The following is a 14524-nucleotide window of genomic DNA, read 5'->3' as shown; positions in this document are numbered from 1 at the left end:
AAGTGGTGGAAAAATTATATGACTTGAAAGCTTTAGGGTTCATATTGAAGATTATATAAATGCCAACTAATAAGGAGAAAAGGTGAGGCTCAGAAACCTAGCAGAAATTTTGTGTAAAGTCTAAATTGAACAATCATAAAAGTGTGAACATATTATTACAATGAAGGCTGTAATATTATGATTTATTAATGATAAAAGTAAAATAAGGTTTCATATACTTTAGAAGTCTAGCATATAAATTGGTCACCAAAGTTGCTTATCAAAAATTAAAATTAGTGTAACTGATGTGATTCTGCAATCTGTATATGGGGTAAAAATGGGAGTTCATAACCCACTTGAATCAAAGTGTGAAATATGATATGTCAAGAACTATGTAATGTTTTGAACAACCAACAATAAAAAATTTAAAAAAGAATTAAAATTAAAATGGATAATAAAATTAGAAGTCTATTTTGAAAATGTTTGAGTCACATCTCTTATGAAACATACTTATTTAATCCCACATGAAGAACCAAGTAGGTAGAAAGGAAACTGAATAAAAAGTTAATTCAAGACCTAAGTATTTAAAATTTCTACTGATTTCTTTCTCATCTTTCAAGCATTTTTTTTTTAATTGCAGTGATACAGGATGGATTTTAGATCTCGTTGAAAGTAGCCATATCCATGGACACACAGTCTTCAAAAGCAGTGATCTCCTCCTCCAACTTTATCATTGTCAAGTACACTCTGGATTTGAAGTTTTAAATTTCCATATCCCACCAGAACTAGTTGAGAGGAGTCTAGATAGAGCCTTCTGTTTGAATGCTTCTGATGTGTCCCTCTACTTTTGCTACAGCTGTCTCATCCTCCTGAGGTTTCATGTCGAGTAAAAGTTGCAGGTTGGAAGGAGACCCCTTTCTTGCTCATTTGCCCAAGCAACTAAACATGGGTGTTAGTTCTAATGTCTGATTTTTCAAGCTGCTTTAGAAAAGTGGAACTATCATATAAGAAATGTAAGTTCCTTTTAGAAAAAGAAAACTGGCCTTTCCTCATTTCCTCATGGTACTGAAAACTTGTGGCCCCTTAACCAAGCCCATGTAGTAATTTTCTGTAGTATAAATAGACTGGTCTAGAGTATGGGTTAATGTTTTTCCTCCCTTAGTTAGAATATAATTTATTCATTTCACCTTTACCTTATCAAAGGAAATCTTTTAATTGCTTTGAAAATAACTACAGTGCTTAACTTGATAGTTTCTAAGTCATGCTTTTATTGTCTTTCTGATGAACATTCTCTAGACAGCATAGTATTACATTAGCATCCGTTCAACTAATAGTTGCAGTTATACTAACATCTTAGTGGTTAATTATAATAATGAATTAAATCTAGCACATATTGAATGTCTACAGTATGTTAAAGGACTATGGTCTGGTTTAAAACTTATTTTTAGGACAAGGGTATGAATTTTTGATAGTGTTAATAGATCTAATAGTATAATTATAAATTCACTGGCATGTTATATAATTGGGCGTTTTCAGTTTCTTATAGGAGCTAATGTAATTGTGCACGGCAAATGTTTGGCAGTTCTTCATATTACCCGCTAGGTAGATTTGTGCTAGTCTTAACTTCCTTTTCATGATGTATTATTATTATCAATTATTATTATCAATACAATGATGTATTATTATTATCAAAATCTAATTTGTAGTATTTTAATACTTTGGATCAATCTGAGTCTTCTTAGCTGGTAAAATACTATTTTTCACTATAACACTATTTATAGGTATAGTGGAATGAGTCTAAATGATGTGAGAATTCATTTTTTAAAATCTTGTAGAAAAAAATAAAATCTTGTAGCAAATTTCCAATTTCTTGCAGCCATCAGAAGGTAGTAAGTATTTATATGTTTATGGTGCTACACAACTCAAATGGTTCTTCTGAGGAATAAATATAAAATATAAAATATTTAAGGGGAATACTACTGATGTACTTTTGAAAAATTTCATATAGCTGTTAAGCAAATTCTGAATATTGGACAAGTAGCAATAATGATTTAGAAAAATAAATTTCAGTTAAAAATGTCTTGCTTCCCTCCTCCCCAGGAATGAAAGTAAAGATTTTTGAATTAGAAATATGAATTTAGAATCAGAATAAGTATTGCCTATGATATGAAATATTATTATGATTTATCAGGTAGAAATTTAATTAACATTTTTCTTAAAGCAAAACACTCAAGTTATGTATATATTCACCTGAGCAAAGTCTAACATCCCTCTCTTTCTTCTCTTTCCCCATTCTTTTCCCTTCTTTTTTTTAAACTTGAAAGCTATGCTAAAAGTAATAATTTGAGTTTTCTTAAGATTTGGAAATTATTTATTCTGAATGTAAAGAACATTTAACTCCTCAGTGATCTAAATCAGACCACTATCATCACTATCACTATACTGTTTTGTACTTACTGAGTGAAATTAATCCATCAGGGAACTGAAATTAGTGATTTAACTTTAAGGTTTATTTCTTCAGGAAATGTGTCTATAATTTTATACCTACAGTACCGTAATTCCTGGGATATTTTTAAAAAACTGATAAAATTTTGTGATGAATTTACATATAATCAGCTTCCTACCAAACACATTTCTATCATATGCTGTATTAAAACTTATTCTATTGGATGTATTCCATAGAAACTTTAATTAATTGGGTGGTTTTCAATTGTTAGAATTCTAGTAACATGCTGGGTATAACTATTATATTTCTAATGAAGTTTATAAAAATGGTGGATCCTTGTGAAACTATTGAGTTACCTATCACCCATCACCATAAATACACAAATTTATAATTTGACTTAACTCTAGGTTTAATCTTTAGATTTTTTTTATAGGGATCCAATATTTGTTTTTGATTGTTCTGTCAGATAAATCTAGTTTTTAGACTCTTTTCCCTAGAAAAACCTAAAGAATACTCATTTACTTGAATGTCTGTAAGATTATCTGCAAGTACAATCAGGGAGAAAGAATATTTGTTAGGGACTCAGAGAAACAAATTTTAGCATTTAATTTTGAGAAAAAATAATCTTATGTTTACTTGGTAGGAATAAGGATATTGCAAGTAACGGTCAAAATGCATTGAAATTCTTGAAGAGTTAATCTATAGAAATGTAAAGAATTATATGATTTTTTAAAATTTCTGACCTTTCTTTTAGGGATTTATTGCATTCATCCATTAATAGTTTTTAAGTCCTGTCCTTATAGAAATATAAATAGAAAAATATCACCCTCTCAAGATCATTCAGTTGTAGAACATTTCTGTATTTGGGGACTATAATATATTAAGACGTAGGAGGGAAGAACTTTTTTTTTGCTCTTGAGATTTATAGGAAAAGAGGGACTAGTCTATGGAATGGACCTGAAACAAGACTAATGGGAATTTAAACAATTTCAATAATTAAAAGTACACTGAATCTAATGAGGTCTGACACTTGGTTTTTCTAAAATGCATTATCCACCTCAATTTTGTTTTTCTTCTCCACTTTCCACAGGAAACCAGTTTCCTCCAATTGCAGCGCAGGACCTTCCTTTCATCCTGAAGGCTGGCTACCTTGAAAAACGCAGAAAAGGTAGGCTGTAAGAGTCTAATGAAAAATCTAAAAATGGTTTCCTCCTTAGATAAAATAAAGAGAGAATACTGCAATATACATGTGTAGCCAGTATGCTCTTTAAGTAGAAGAGTTTAGGACCATAAGAAAATCTGCAATGACATTATCCAAACCATAAAATAATATAATTTTTAGCTTTAAATCATTTTAAATAACAAAACATTAGGTCAGGTTTTTTAGTTGTCAGCCTGAGCTGTTTATGAATTATTCAGGCACTATTTCCCCATCCTCTAGGAAAGCTGTGGGCCATCACTGTTCCCAAGGATGGGATTTCTCACTGTTAATCATCCTGTTGAGCAGCATTCTGTCCTGCACCCAACTTGGCACACACCAGGACTGGTTCAGATCAAGCCTGGCATCTTGTCTTGCCACTGTTTTTATTCGTTTCAGTGTTCCTCTCCATTGGCCATAATAATTGGGAGTTGACCAGATGGTCTCATTCTTTCAACACCAAAGTTTAATGGAAATGAAATATGGAGGTGGTGTTATGATATGGGAAGTGAAGGGCAGAAAGTCTCTTCATTACTGTTCTGCTTATCTCTTGGGTAATCCCTTTGGGCTCTTTTGTTTATATTCTGTTTGCTTTTCTGAGCTTTCTTAGCTGAATTTTAAAGCTGAAAGATTTAATAGAAATAATCTAGGTCAGCTCCTCCTACCATCCTTTTTATAACAGATTAGAAACCAAAACCCAGATGAATAAATTATCTCAAGGCTACACATAGGACACCTTTCTGAAACTCTCTCTGTCAGGGAAGTTTGGTTACCAGGCAGTTGATCACAAAAGAGTAGCAAGCACCATCTCTGCTTTACTTTATTACTTTTAGCTTTATTGGGATTTTTTTTTTTTTTTGTCTCTTGGAATAGAGGATACATACTAATTAGTCATAGAATTTTAGAGCTAAAAACAACCATAGAAGTTATATTAACTAATTTTTCCTTTTATCAGGATATGGCCTTATATTTGTATGGCATGTGTGTTATCTAAACTATTTTTTCTCCCCTTTTATTGCAGATCACAGCTTTTTGGGATTTGAATGGCAGAAACGGTGGTGTGCTCTCAACAAAACAGTGTTCTATTATTATGGAAGTGATAAAGGTAGGTTAGTGTTCAGTTATAGCAATTTCTATTGCTTGAGGTTTGGGCACCATTTTACTGTCCCCTTACCCTAACTTTTGGGTACAGGATAAACTGAAGATAAATGGAGAAAGCACAACAAAGAATTTTTAATAATTATAGTCTAAGAGTAATTTATAATTCTCTTTCATTATTTGACAAATGTTATGAATTCCAGATTGCCCTAAAAGTTAACTCAATTGTGTTTCTTTTTTAAAAAAAATATTTTTTAATTGTCAATGGACCTTTATTTTTATTTATTTATAGGCAGTGCTGAAAATCAAACCCAGTGCCTCACACATGCTAGGCAAGCGCTCTACCACTGAGTTACAACCCCAGCCCCAGTTGTGTTTCTCGAATTAGGAAAGAGAGTAAAATAACTTTCATCCATGTCCTTTCACCTTCAGAAATGTTTATCATCCAGGCAACAGTTGTAGAATTTCTGGAAAAACAAAGACCATACAGGTGTAAAATTATAAAGGCAGGAAAATAAAATAAAGGGAAAATTCAGATGAAATTAAATGTGCACAACACCTGTCTGGGCTCCCTTTACAGATGGAAATAACAATAGCAAACATGTACACAGGGTTTACTATATTCTGGATCCTGCATTTTAGCTGCCAAAGCATGGCAGCTATATTAATTTGATTGACTTACAACAACTCTATGAGGTAGGTACTATTACTAGCCTCATTTATTTTACTGTTAGGAAAACTGAGGATAGATTGGTTAAGTTTTGTTCTAGGTCACAGAACTGGTAAATGGCAGATATAGAATTTGTCTATAATCTAGGTAGTATGGTCAGAGTTTAGGTTCTTAACCACTGTTGTTAACTCACTGTATTAATATACAAATAGTAGGATACATTTTGTAACTTCATTTGTTGATTAATAAGCCTTTTAGTCATAGTTCATATTGTTTGTTTCTTATTTGAATAAACATAGGCATAAAATAATGAAATTTAAAGAATGTAAATTCTTGGTTTTGCTTTTTTTCCTAGGGAAAGCAGGTCAGAAATTGAATATTATAAAGTAATGGTCACATAGATATTCACTTCTAGAAGGGGCATTTTTAAGAAGAAAAAGGCATAAAGTCCCTGAATCACTAAATGTATTTTTTTCATGAAATTGTTACTTATAAGTATTATTTGGAAATCCATGTTTTATTTGATATTATTTGTGGTTTTAAGGATTTCCCCTTCTTACTAAAACATGCAGACGAGACTATTGTATTTCAGATAGTTTTGAAATACTTATATAGTACTAGAAGTTGGTCTCATCTTTTGGCTAATGGAATTAATGAATTAAGCACCCATGGCCAGCTTGTATTCCATCAGTAATCTATAATATGCTATAATAATGGCATCAGTGAAGTGTAAACCGTAAACAACCATAAACAAATAAGCTTTTTTTATAAGTAGGTGGTTGTATCAGAAAACTTAAAGCACAAGTTAAGTTATGATTGTCATAGATTATAAGTTTGTGTTACTATTATAGAAGTATGATTTTTGTACAGTATTGTGAATTTAGATCAAGGTCAGCTTTCCACACCCAAAAAAAAAAAAAATCCTCCTTTTCACAAGTCTTGGAGGAAGGTTTCAAATCCTGTGTCTTTGGTTCAATTAGGCTTCTCATTTCTAATTTCTTTAAGAATCAATGAGTAGTACTGTCAGTGTTTCCACCATGTCAAACTGGTATATACCTATACTTAGGTCCAGTTCAGTAAGAACCTTCCTTGAAAGCTTGGAGTATTTATATTTACTTCAAAGGCCGAAGTTCTATAAAGAAATTCTAATTAGAATTTTTTGGATATTATTTAAATTCTCAGTCCTGTTCTTACTTATTGAGACCTCCTGAGTCAGTGACATTCTTAGTAATTTGCATTTTAACTACTTTGTGATTCATTTAGTCTTCTCAACCAATTATGATTTTTAAAAAGTATCATTTTATGCAAATCAAAACCATACAAAGATTTCATCTCACTCCAGTCAGAATGGCGATGATCAAGAATACAAACAATAATAAATGCTGGTGAGGTTGTGAGGGGGAACTGTTGGTGGAACTGCAGATTAGTATAACCATTCTGGAAAGCAGTATAGGGATTCCTCAAAAAAACAAGGTATGGAACCACCATATGACCCAGCTATCCCCACCCTTGATATTTTCCCCAAAGATCTAAAATCAGAGTACTATAGCAATATCGATATAGCCATCTCAATATTTACTGCAGCAAAATTCACAATAGCTAAATTATGGAATCAACCCAGATGCCAGTCAATAGATGAATGGATTAAGAAACTGTGGCATATATATATATATATATATATATATATATATATATATATATATATGTATGTATGTATATATATATATATATATATATATATATATATATATATATATATATAAATAAACAGTGGAGTTCTACTCAGCCTTAAAAAGTATGTCATTATGGCATTTGTGGATAAGTGGAGAATATCATGCTGAATGAGATAAGCCAAACTCAAAAACTCAAAGGTCGAATGATTTCTCTCATATGGGGAAGCTAGAATAAAATAAAGGAAAAGGGAAGGGAAGGGTTGAATAATATAAGGATAAAGGGAAGATCAGTAATGTCAAAGAAGGAGATAGAGAGGCACAGTGGATGGATGGGGGAAGGGGAGGCAATGCAGAATGAATTCCTGAAACATCAAGTTATGTGCATATATAAATAAACTACAGAGGACTTCACCTTTATACATAGGTTAAAAAAACAATCAAATATAAATAAATAAATGAGCGAAAAGAAGTCTAGTGGAGTAGAGGAAAGAATAAGGGGAAGGGGAGGGAGGATGGGAAGGAAAAGGAGGAGGAATAAGGAGGCAGATCATGAACTGAAAGTGAATTCCATGAATATGTGAGTTTATTCAGGGGAATCCAACTACTGTGTATAACTATAAAACTCTAAAAAGTTTAGCATTTTACCATTCTTTTTTTCATGTTAGTATTTGAATATCTGGCTTCTATTTCCTCAAATTCTTGCTGTCAGTTACTATAAAGCCTCCTGTTTCAAGTGTCATTTCAGTCTGTTTCTTGTGGTTCTTTTCTCCTTTGGCTGCTTCCTTTGGAATTCCAAATTAGTTCCTCTCCTTTAGGCTCTTTGGAAAATATCAGCCTCTAGACATTTTTAATTTGTTTATTTGCCATGATCCTGATTTCTTTCCTTTATATTATTTTATTTCCAGGAAATGTGTCAAATATTTTTATATTCTTTTGTGAAATAAGGTGACTAATTTGTGCAGCTTTGTTTTGTTGTGTGAAGAATTTACCTAAATAGCAAGAGCTATTTAGATATATGAGAACTGTAATCCTCCCACTAAGTAGAATTTAGATAAATGGATTATAGAGGCACAGAAGGAGTTGATACCACTTACTAGGTTAAACTGTACTTTGTTACTGCTTGACAGATATACAGCTCATATTTTCTGCCTTATTGTGTGTGCCCAAAATATATTGACCTATCAAGATAGTAATGGCTTAGAAAGAGTAGTTCCATCCTCTAGGGTATATAATGCACTTACCTTTGTACCCATAAATATTGTCTGTATTTATTATTCATAACCATTTGGGGCCCTTAAGTAACAAATATATATAGTACATATTTTATTACTTTATGAAATCACATCCATCCTCTCATCTCTTTCCTTTTCCTGTGATTGTAGATCCTAGATATTCAGATTCCATTCATTCATTCACTTACTCATGTATTCATATTTTTATTCGGTAAACATTTGTGGAACACTCAGTAGATAAAAGGCACTGGGTTGGGGGGAGTCTAAAGATCCTTAGAGGTGCTCACAATTTACTTTTTTGGGTATAAGGGAGAAGAAGTAAAAATGTTATGGGATCAGAGGTGGGAGCTGGGCAGCTAGACATAATTGCAGTGCAGTGCGGTATAGGAAATAACTAAAATATCTTTGGATTTCAAGGAAGTGAGAGAGAACTGTCCAGGAGAGTTAGGGAAGAATTGCTGGTGAAGAGCACATTGTGTTTGGCCTTAAATGATGAATAGGAGTTTGCTGGGTAAATGATATGCTTAGAATATATGTTTCTCTCCAAAATTAACACGTTGGAACCAAACATACAAGGAGATAGTTTTAAGAGATGGGACTTTCAGGAGATGACTAGGCCACAAGGGCTTTACCCATGTACATGAGGTAAATCCCTTTATAAAAAAGCCTCTTTTGTCCTTCTGCTTTGTCATGGCTTAATGTTTGTCCCCTCTGGAGGATGCAGCAAAAAAGTGCCATCTTAAAGTAGAGAGCAGTCCTCACTGGACGATGATCCTGCTGGTGCCTTGATCTTGAACTTCCCAGAACTTTGAGAAATAAATTTCTGTTGTTCATCAGTTACCTAGTTGTGGGTGTTATAGGAGCACAGATGGACCGAGATAAGGAAGAGAGGGGCACAACATACCAGGCAAGAGAACAGTAGGAGTTCTGGGTTTCGAAAGGCCATGAATGGGATCATTGTTAGGACAAGGCTGGTGGTGTGTGGAGTGAGTGAGGAGAGGGGCCAGGTAATGCTAAGCAAGTAAATTATATCAGATTGGTAAGAGCCTGTTGAGAATAGGACTTTCCTAAAGTTTTTGAGTATGGCCTTTAAGCAGAGGGCTATATAGCCAGATTTGGTTTTTAAAAATTAATCATGATAGTATTGTGGAGGATGTATCAGAATGGGAAAAGATGGGATCAACAGGACTATTTAGGAGGACATTTAATTAGTCTAAGCAAGAGAGGTTAACACAGGACTGTTGAGAAGCAGAGCAGAGATTCAATGCAGATCTCTCTGGCTCTAAAGCTTTGCTTTCTCTACAACTTTGTGATTGTTATCAACTACTCCAAGGTGCCCATAAATGATGGGCAAGTTAGGAATCTGTTATTTTTTTTTTCTTTTTCTGTTTACCTTTCATATGATCTTGAATGACCATTATGATATGAACCTTTTCTCTTTTCACTTAAGGAGGGTTGGGATTGGCAGTTCATAGTACCCACCTCTTTTTAGGACATATGCTGCCCTCTCATTTAAAGAATATCTCAGCATCATCCAGTAAATGGCAGCTACAAGGAGCCTTGGTCCTACCAAGTCATTCTAAATGTATATCAAAGGTTATTTATTATATCTCGTGGCTGTAATTTTTCATTATAATATATCTCCTACATATAATAAAAGTCAGTAGAAAATTGGGAATAAAACAGATAATGTAATGTAACAAAACTTTCAGAACTTGGCAGAGAACTTAAATTTTTCATTGAAATTGACCGTCTGCTCTCTCACTTTCTTCACAACTTCACCATTGATGGGAATAAAGAGAACATATCTGTTAAGTTTGAAAATTATTTCTGGGTTAAGGCATCAGTATTTTATAACTATATCCTGATGATATATATGAAATGTGTAAGTGGATTCTGATATTTTTATGATTTATATTGCAATTTTGTTTTCATTTGATATGTGAAGAATAATCTTTATCCCTTAAGAACTAGGAATCATTAATTCTGCTTTATCAAAAATCATTGCAATTTTATAGACTTTTGGGTCTTTGATATGCAAATATTATCTCTTTATTGCAATAAACCTTAAATAAAACATATGCCTTTATTTTCTGCCTTGGTAGCTAGAAGACCTTGTAACAGTATAGAGAAGTTGAAAGGAAAATTGATATCTACTTATGTAAATATTCAGATGTTGCTTTACTATATGGGTGCATAGATAGATGAGTATACTTAGATAGACACGTAGCTGTAGCAACATCCATACCTGTAGGTATTCTTTGAGCTTCTGTGTGTCAGATGCCATTATTGCAAAGCACTGTAATAAATTGGCTCAGAGGAGCCGGCACAGAGGACCCATTAAGCAGTGGGATTCATGGGAGCCAGCTCACTGGAATAGTGGGTGAGTGAGGACTGCCGAGCTGCAGAAGGTGAAGTCAAATTGTGAAGAGTTGCCCTCTTTGAAACAGCACTGCCCAGAGTACTGAGTCACAGAGGGAGAACATTTTAAAGTCCTTGATATGTGGAGGGGACCCAACATGGCCGCCGGCGAGGAGGCAGCACTTTCAATGCCTCCGCAGTAACGGGATCAGAGAGACCCATTAATACACCTACATGCGACCTGCTGAGAAACTTCTAGCAAAATTCCGCTGAAAGGAGACCTGCTGGGAATTAGTAAGTCTGTTGGAGGGGTCAGTTTGTCCCAGACGAGTGAATCTCGGCAATGCAGAGCAGGGGCAGAGTCCTGCCGGCTGCCGCAAAACTGCCGCTGCCCACACATTGCAGCGAACGTAGGAACGGCCGCTGCCTGCCTGGGCCCCCGCAGGCCCGGCTCTGTGAACCACCTCTGGCGGTTCGGCGCTGCAAACAACCACCCCCCCCTCCCCGCCGGTTCCGTGCTGCAAAGGACGACCCCCCCCACGCTCCTGTCAACAGCTCCCGCCCCCACGGTGAACGGCCCGCCCGGCTCTGTGAAAGGCCCCGCCCACACGGCAAACGGGCCCCGCTTGCCCGGCTCTTCGAACAGCCCTGCCCGCACGGGGGAATCAGGAGTGGCGCGGGACCCGCGGCGCGGAACTCCCGGCTATCACTGCCACCAGTGCTGACAACTGAGGTCTCTTGCACCAGCTTCCGGGGGCGAGGCTACCAGAGGGCAAGCAAATTCACTGGGGGTTCTCAGCCCCAAGCCCTACAAACTTAGGGTCCAAGGGAATGGCAAACAGGGAGAGTGTGCCCAAGCATTCATGAAAACAGGGCTCACAGGAGCAGCAGACCTGGCGTGTAGCCAGTATTATGGTGAGCGTCACCGGTGAGCGGGGCCTAGCTCAAGGAAAAATTGGGGAAGTGACTAGACACAAGAGAAGGCCCTAGGCACTCAGGATTGGAGACCCGCCCAGTCCGGGAGGAAGAGCTGCTGCACAGTGACTGGCTCCCGCCTACTGAGAGGAGAAGCTTGGCCTGGTGGGCACAGCTCCACCTACTGGAAGAATAGTGAATCAAACTCTAAGACTGCATTTATTAAAATTTTTATTTATTTTTTGTTGTTTTTTTAAAAAAAAAAATTTTTTTTTTAATTCATTTTATTTTATTAATATTAATTTTCATTTTCATTATTACTATTATTATTTTTAATTCTTTGTAATTTTCTATTTTTTTTTCTTTCTTTCTTCTTTTCTTCTGTCTTTTCAATTCTCTTATTCCCCCTTCCTTGAACTCTACCTGCTTACTATCATTCTCTGTGGTGACTTCTTCCCTTCCCTTCTAATACCTTTCCTCCCAAGCATCAAATAAATTTATAGGAGTAAACAGTAACTCAACAGTCAAACAGAACAAGAAGCAACATGAGCAGCATGAAAAAGCAAGGAAGAAAAGGAGTACAAACAATGCAGGACAGCCTAAATATTCAGGAGGATATAGAGTCATCAGAAAAATGGTCATATAAAGAACTCAAGGAATACCTTAGACAGATGGAATGGAACCTTAAAGAGGATACGAGACAGCAAATTCAAGCAGCGAAAGAACACATTGAGAATGAATTACATAAACAGATAAAAGAAGAAGCTAAGCATCTTTATCAGGAGATAGAGATTATAAAAAAGAATCAACAATAATCTTAGAAATGAAGGAAATTATAAACCAATTAAAAACTCAAATGAGAATATCACTAATAGAGTGGAGCAAGTAGAAGCCAGAACGTCAGATAATGAAGACAAAATATATCATCTTGAAAAGAGTCTAGCCAACTCAGATAGGCTGGTTAAAAATCACGAGAGAAACATCCAAGAGATATGTGATAACATAAGAAAACCAAATTTAAGAGTCATCAGGATAGAGGAAGGTACAGAGATTCAAACCAAGGGAATGAGTAACCTGCTACATGAAATAATTACAGAAAACTTTCCAGAAATAAAAAAGGAAACAGATATACAAATTGCAGATGCATACAGGACACCGAGCATACAAAATCACAGTAGACCAACGCCAAGATACATTGTTATGAAGATACCCAATATACAGAACAAAGAGAAAATATTAAAAGCTACAAGAGAAAGGAGGCAGATTTCATTCAGGGGTAAACCAATAAGGTTAACAATGGATTTTTCATCACAGACGCTGAAAGCGAGAAGATCCTGGAACAACGTATTTCAAACACTGAAAGACAATGGATGCCAACCAAGAATTCTGTATCCAGCAAAATTAAGCTTCAGGTACAACAATGAAATAAAAATCTTTCACGATAAACAAAAGCTAAAAGAATTTGCAGCCAGAAAACCAGCATTGCAAAGCATCTTGAGCAAAACACTACACGAGGAAGAAATGAAAGACAATAACCAAAGCCAACAGTGGGAAGTACCTCAGTAAAGACAGACGGAGGGGGGAAAGCTAATCATGGAGAAACAAACTAAATTAAAGAAAAAAAAAAAGAGATAAATAATCAAACATGGCTGGAAGTACAAACCATATATCAATAGTAACTCTAAACGTTAATGGTTTAAACTCTCCAATAAAGCGACATAGGCTGGTAACATGGATTAAAAAAACAAATCCAACAATATGCTGCCTCCAGGAGACACATCTGACTGGAAAAGACATACACAGGCTGAAGGTGAAAGGTTGGGAAAAAATATACCACGCACACGGTCCTCGCAAGCAAGCAGGGGTGGCCATCCTCATATCGAATAAAATCGACTTCAAGACTAAGTTAATCCAAAGGGATAAGGAAGGACATTATATACTGTTAAAAGGAACCATTCACCAACAAGATATAACAATTATCAATATTTATGCACCAAATAATGGTGCTGCGACGTTCATAAAACAAATTCTCCTCAAGTTCAAGAATCAAATAGACCACAACACAATAATTATGGGTGACTTCAACACACCTCTCTCACCATTGGACAGATCCTCCAAACAAAAGTTGAATAAAGAAACTATAGAACTCAATATCACAATCAATAACCTAGACTTAACTGACATATGTAGAATATCTCAACCATCATCAAGTGGATATACTTTTTTCTCAGCAGCACATGGATCCTTCTCAAAAATAGACCATATATTATGCCATAGGGCAACCCTCAGTAAATATAAAGGGGTGGAGATAATACCATGCATTATATCTGACCATAATGGAATGAAACTGGAAATCAGTGATAAAAGAAGGAAGGAAAAATCCTACATCACATGGAAAATGAACAATATGTTACTGAATGATCAATGGGTTACAGAAGACATAAAGGAGGAAATCAAAAAATTCTTAGAGATAAATGAAAATACAGACACAACATATCGGAATCTATGGGACACAATGAAAGCAGTTTTAAGAGGGAAATTCATCGCCTGGAGGTCATTCCTCAAAAAAAGGAAAAACCAACAAATAAATGAGCTCACACTTCATCTCAAAGCCCTAGAAAAGGAAGAGCAAAAGAACAGCAAATGTAGCAGAAGGCAAGAAATAATTAAAATCAGAGCGGAAATCAACGAAATTGAAACAAAAGAAACTATTGAAAAAATTAACAAAACTAAAACTTGGTTCTTCGAAAAAATAAATAAGATTGACAGACCCTTAGCCATGCTAACAAAGAGAAGAAGAGAGAGAACTCAAATTACTAACATACAGGTTGAAAAAGGCAAAATCACAACAGATGCTACAGAAATACAGAAGACAATTAGAAATTATTTTGAAAACCTATATTCCAATAAAATAGAAGATAGTGAAGACATCGATAAATTTCTTAAGACATA

At 35.1% G+C, this 14524-nt stretch overlaps 1 pseudogene; it reads left to right on the top strand.

The window, feature by feature from the left end:
- LOC114078858 (src kinase-associated phosphoprotein 2-like) overlaps window positions 1-14524 on the top strand; it is a 168050-nt pseudogene that overhangs the window by 110057 nt on the left and 43469 nt on the right.

This window comes from Marmota flaviventris, chromosome 13 (genome assembly GCF_047511675.1).
Source record: "Marmota flaviventris isolate mMarFla1 chromosome 13, mMarFla1.hap1, whole genome shotgun sequence".
Lineage (NCBI taxonomy): Eukaryota > Metazoa > Chordata > Mammalia > Rodentia > Sciuridae > Marmota > Marmota flaviventris.
Note: the sequence above shows the minus strand (reverse complement) of the source record. Positions and strands in the feature narration are given on the sequence as shown.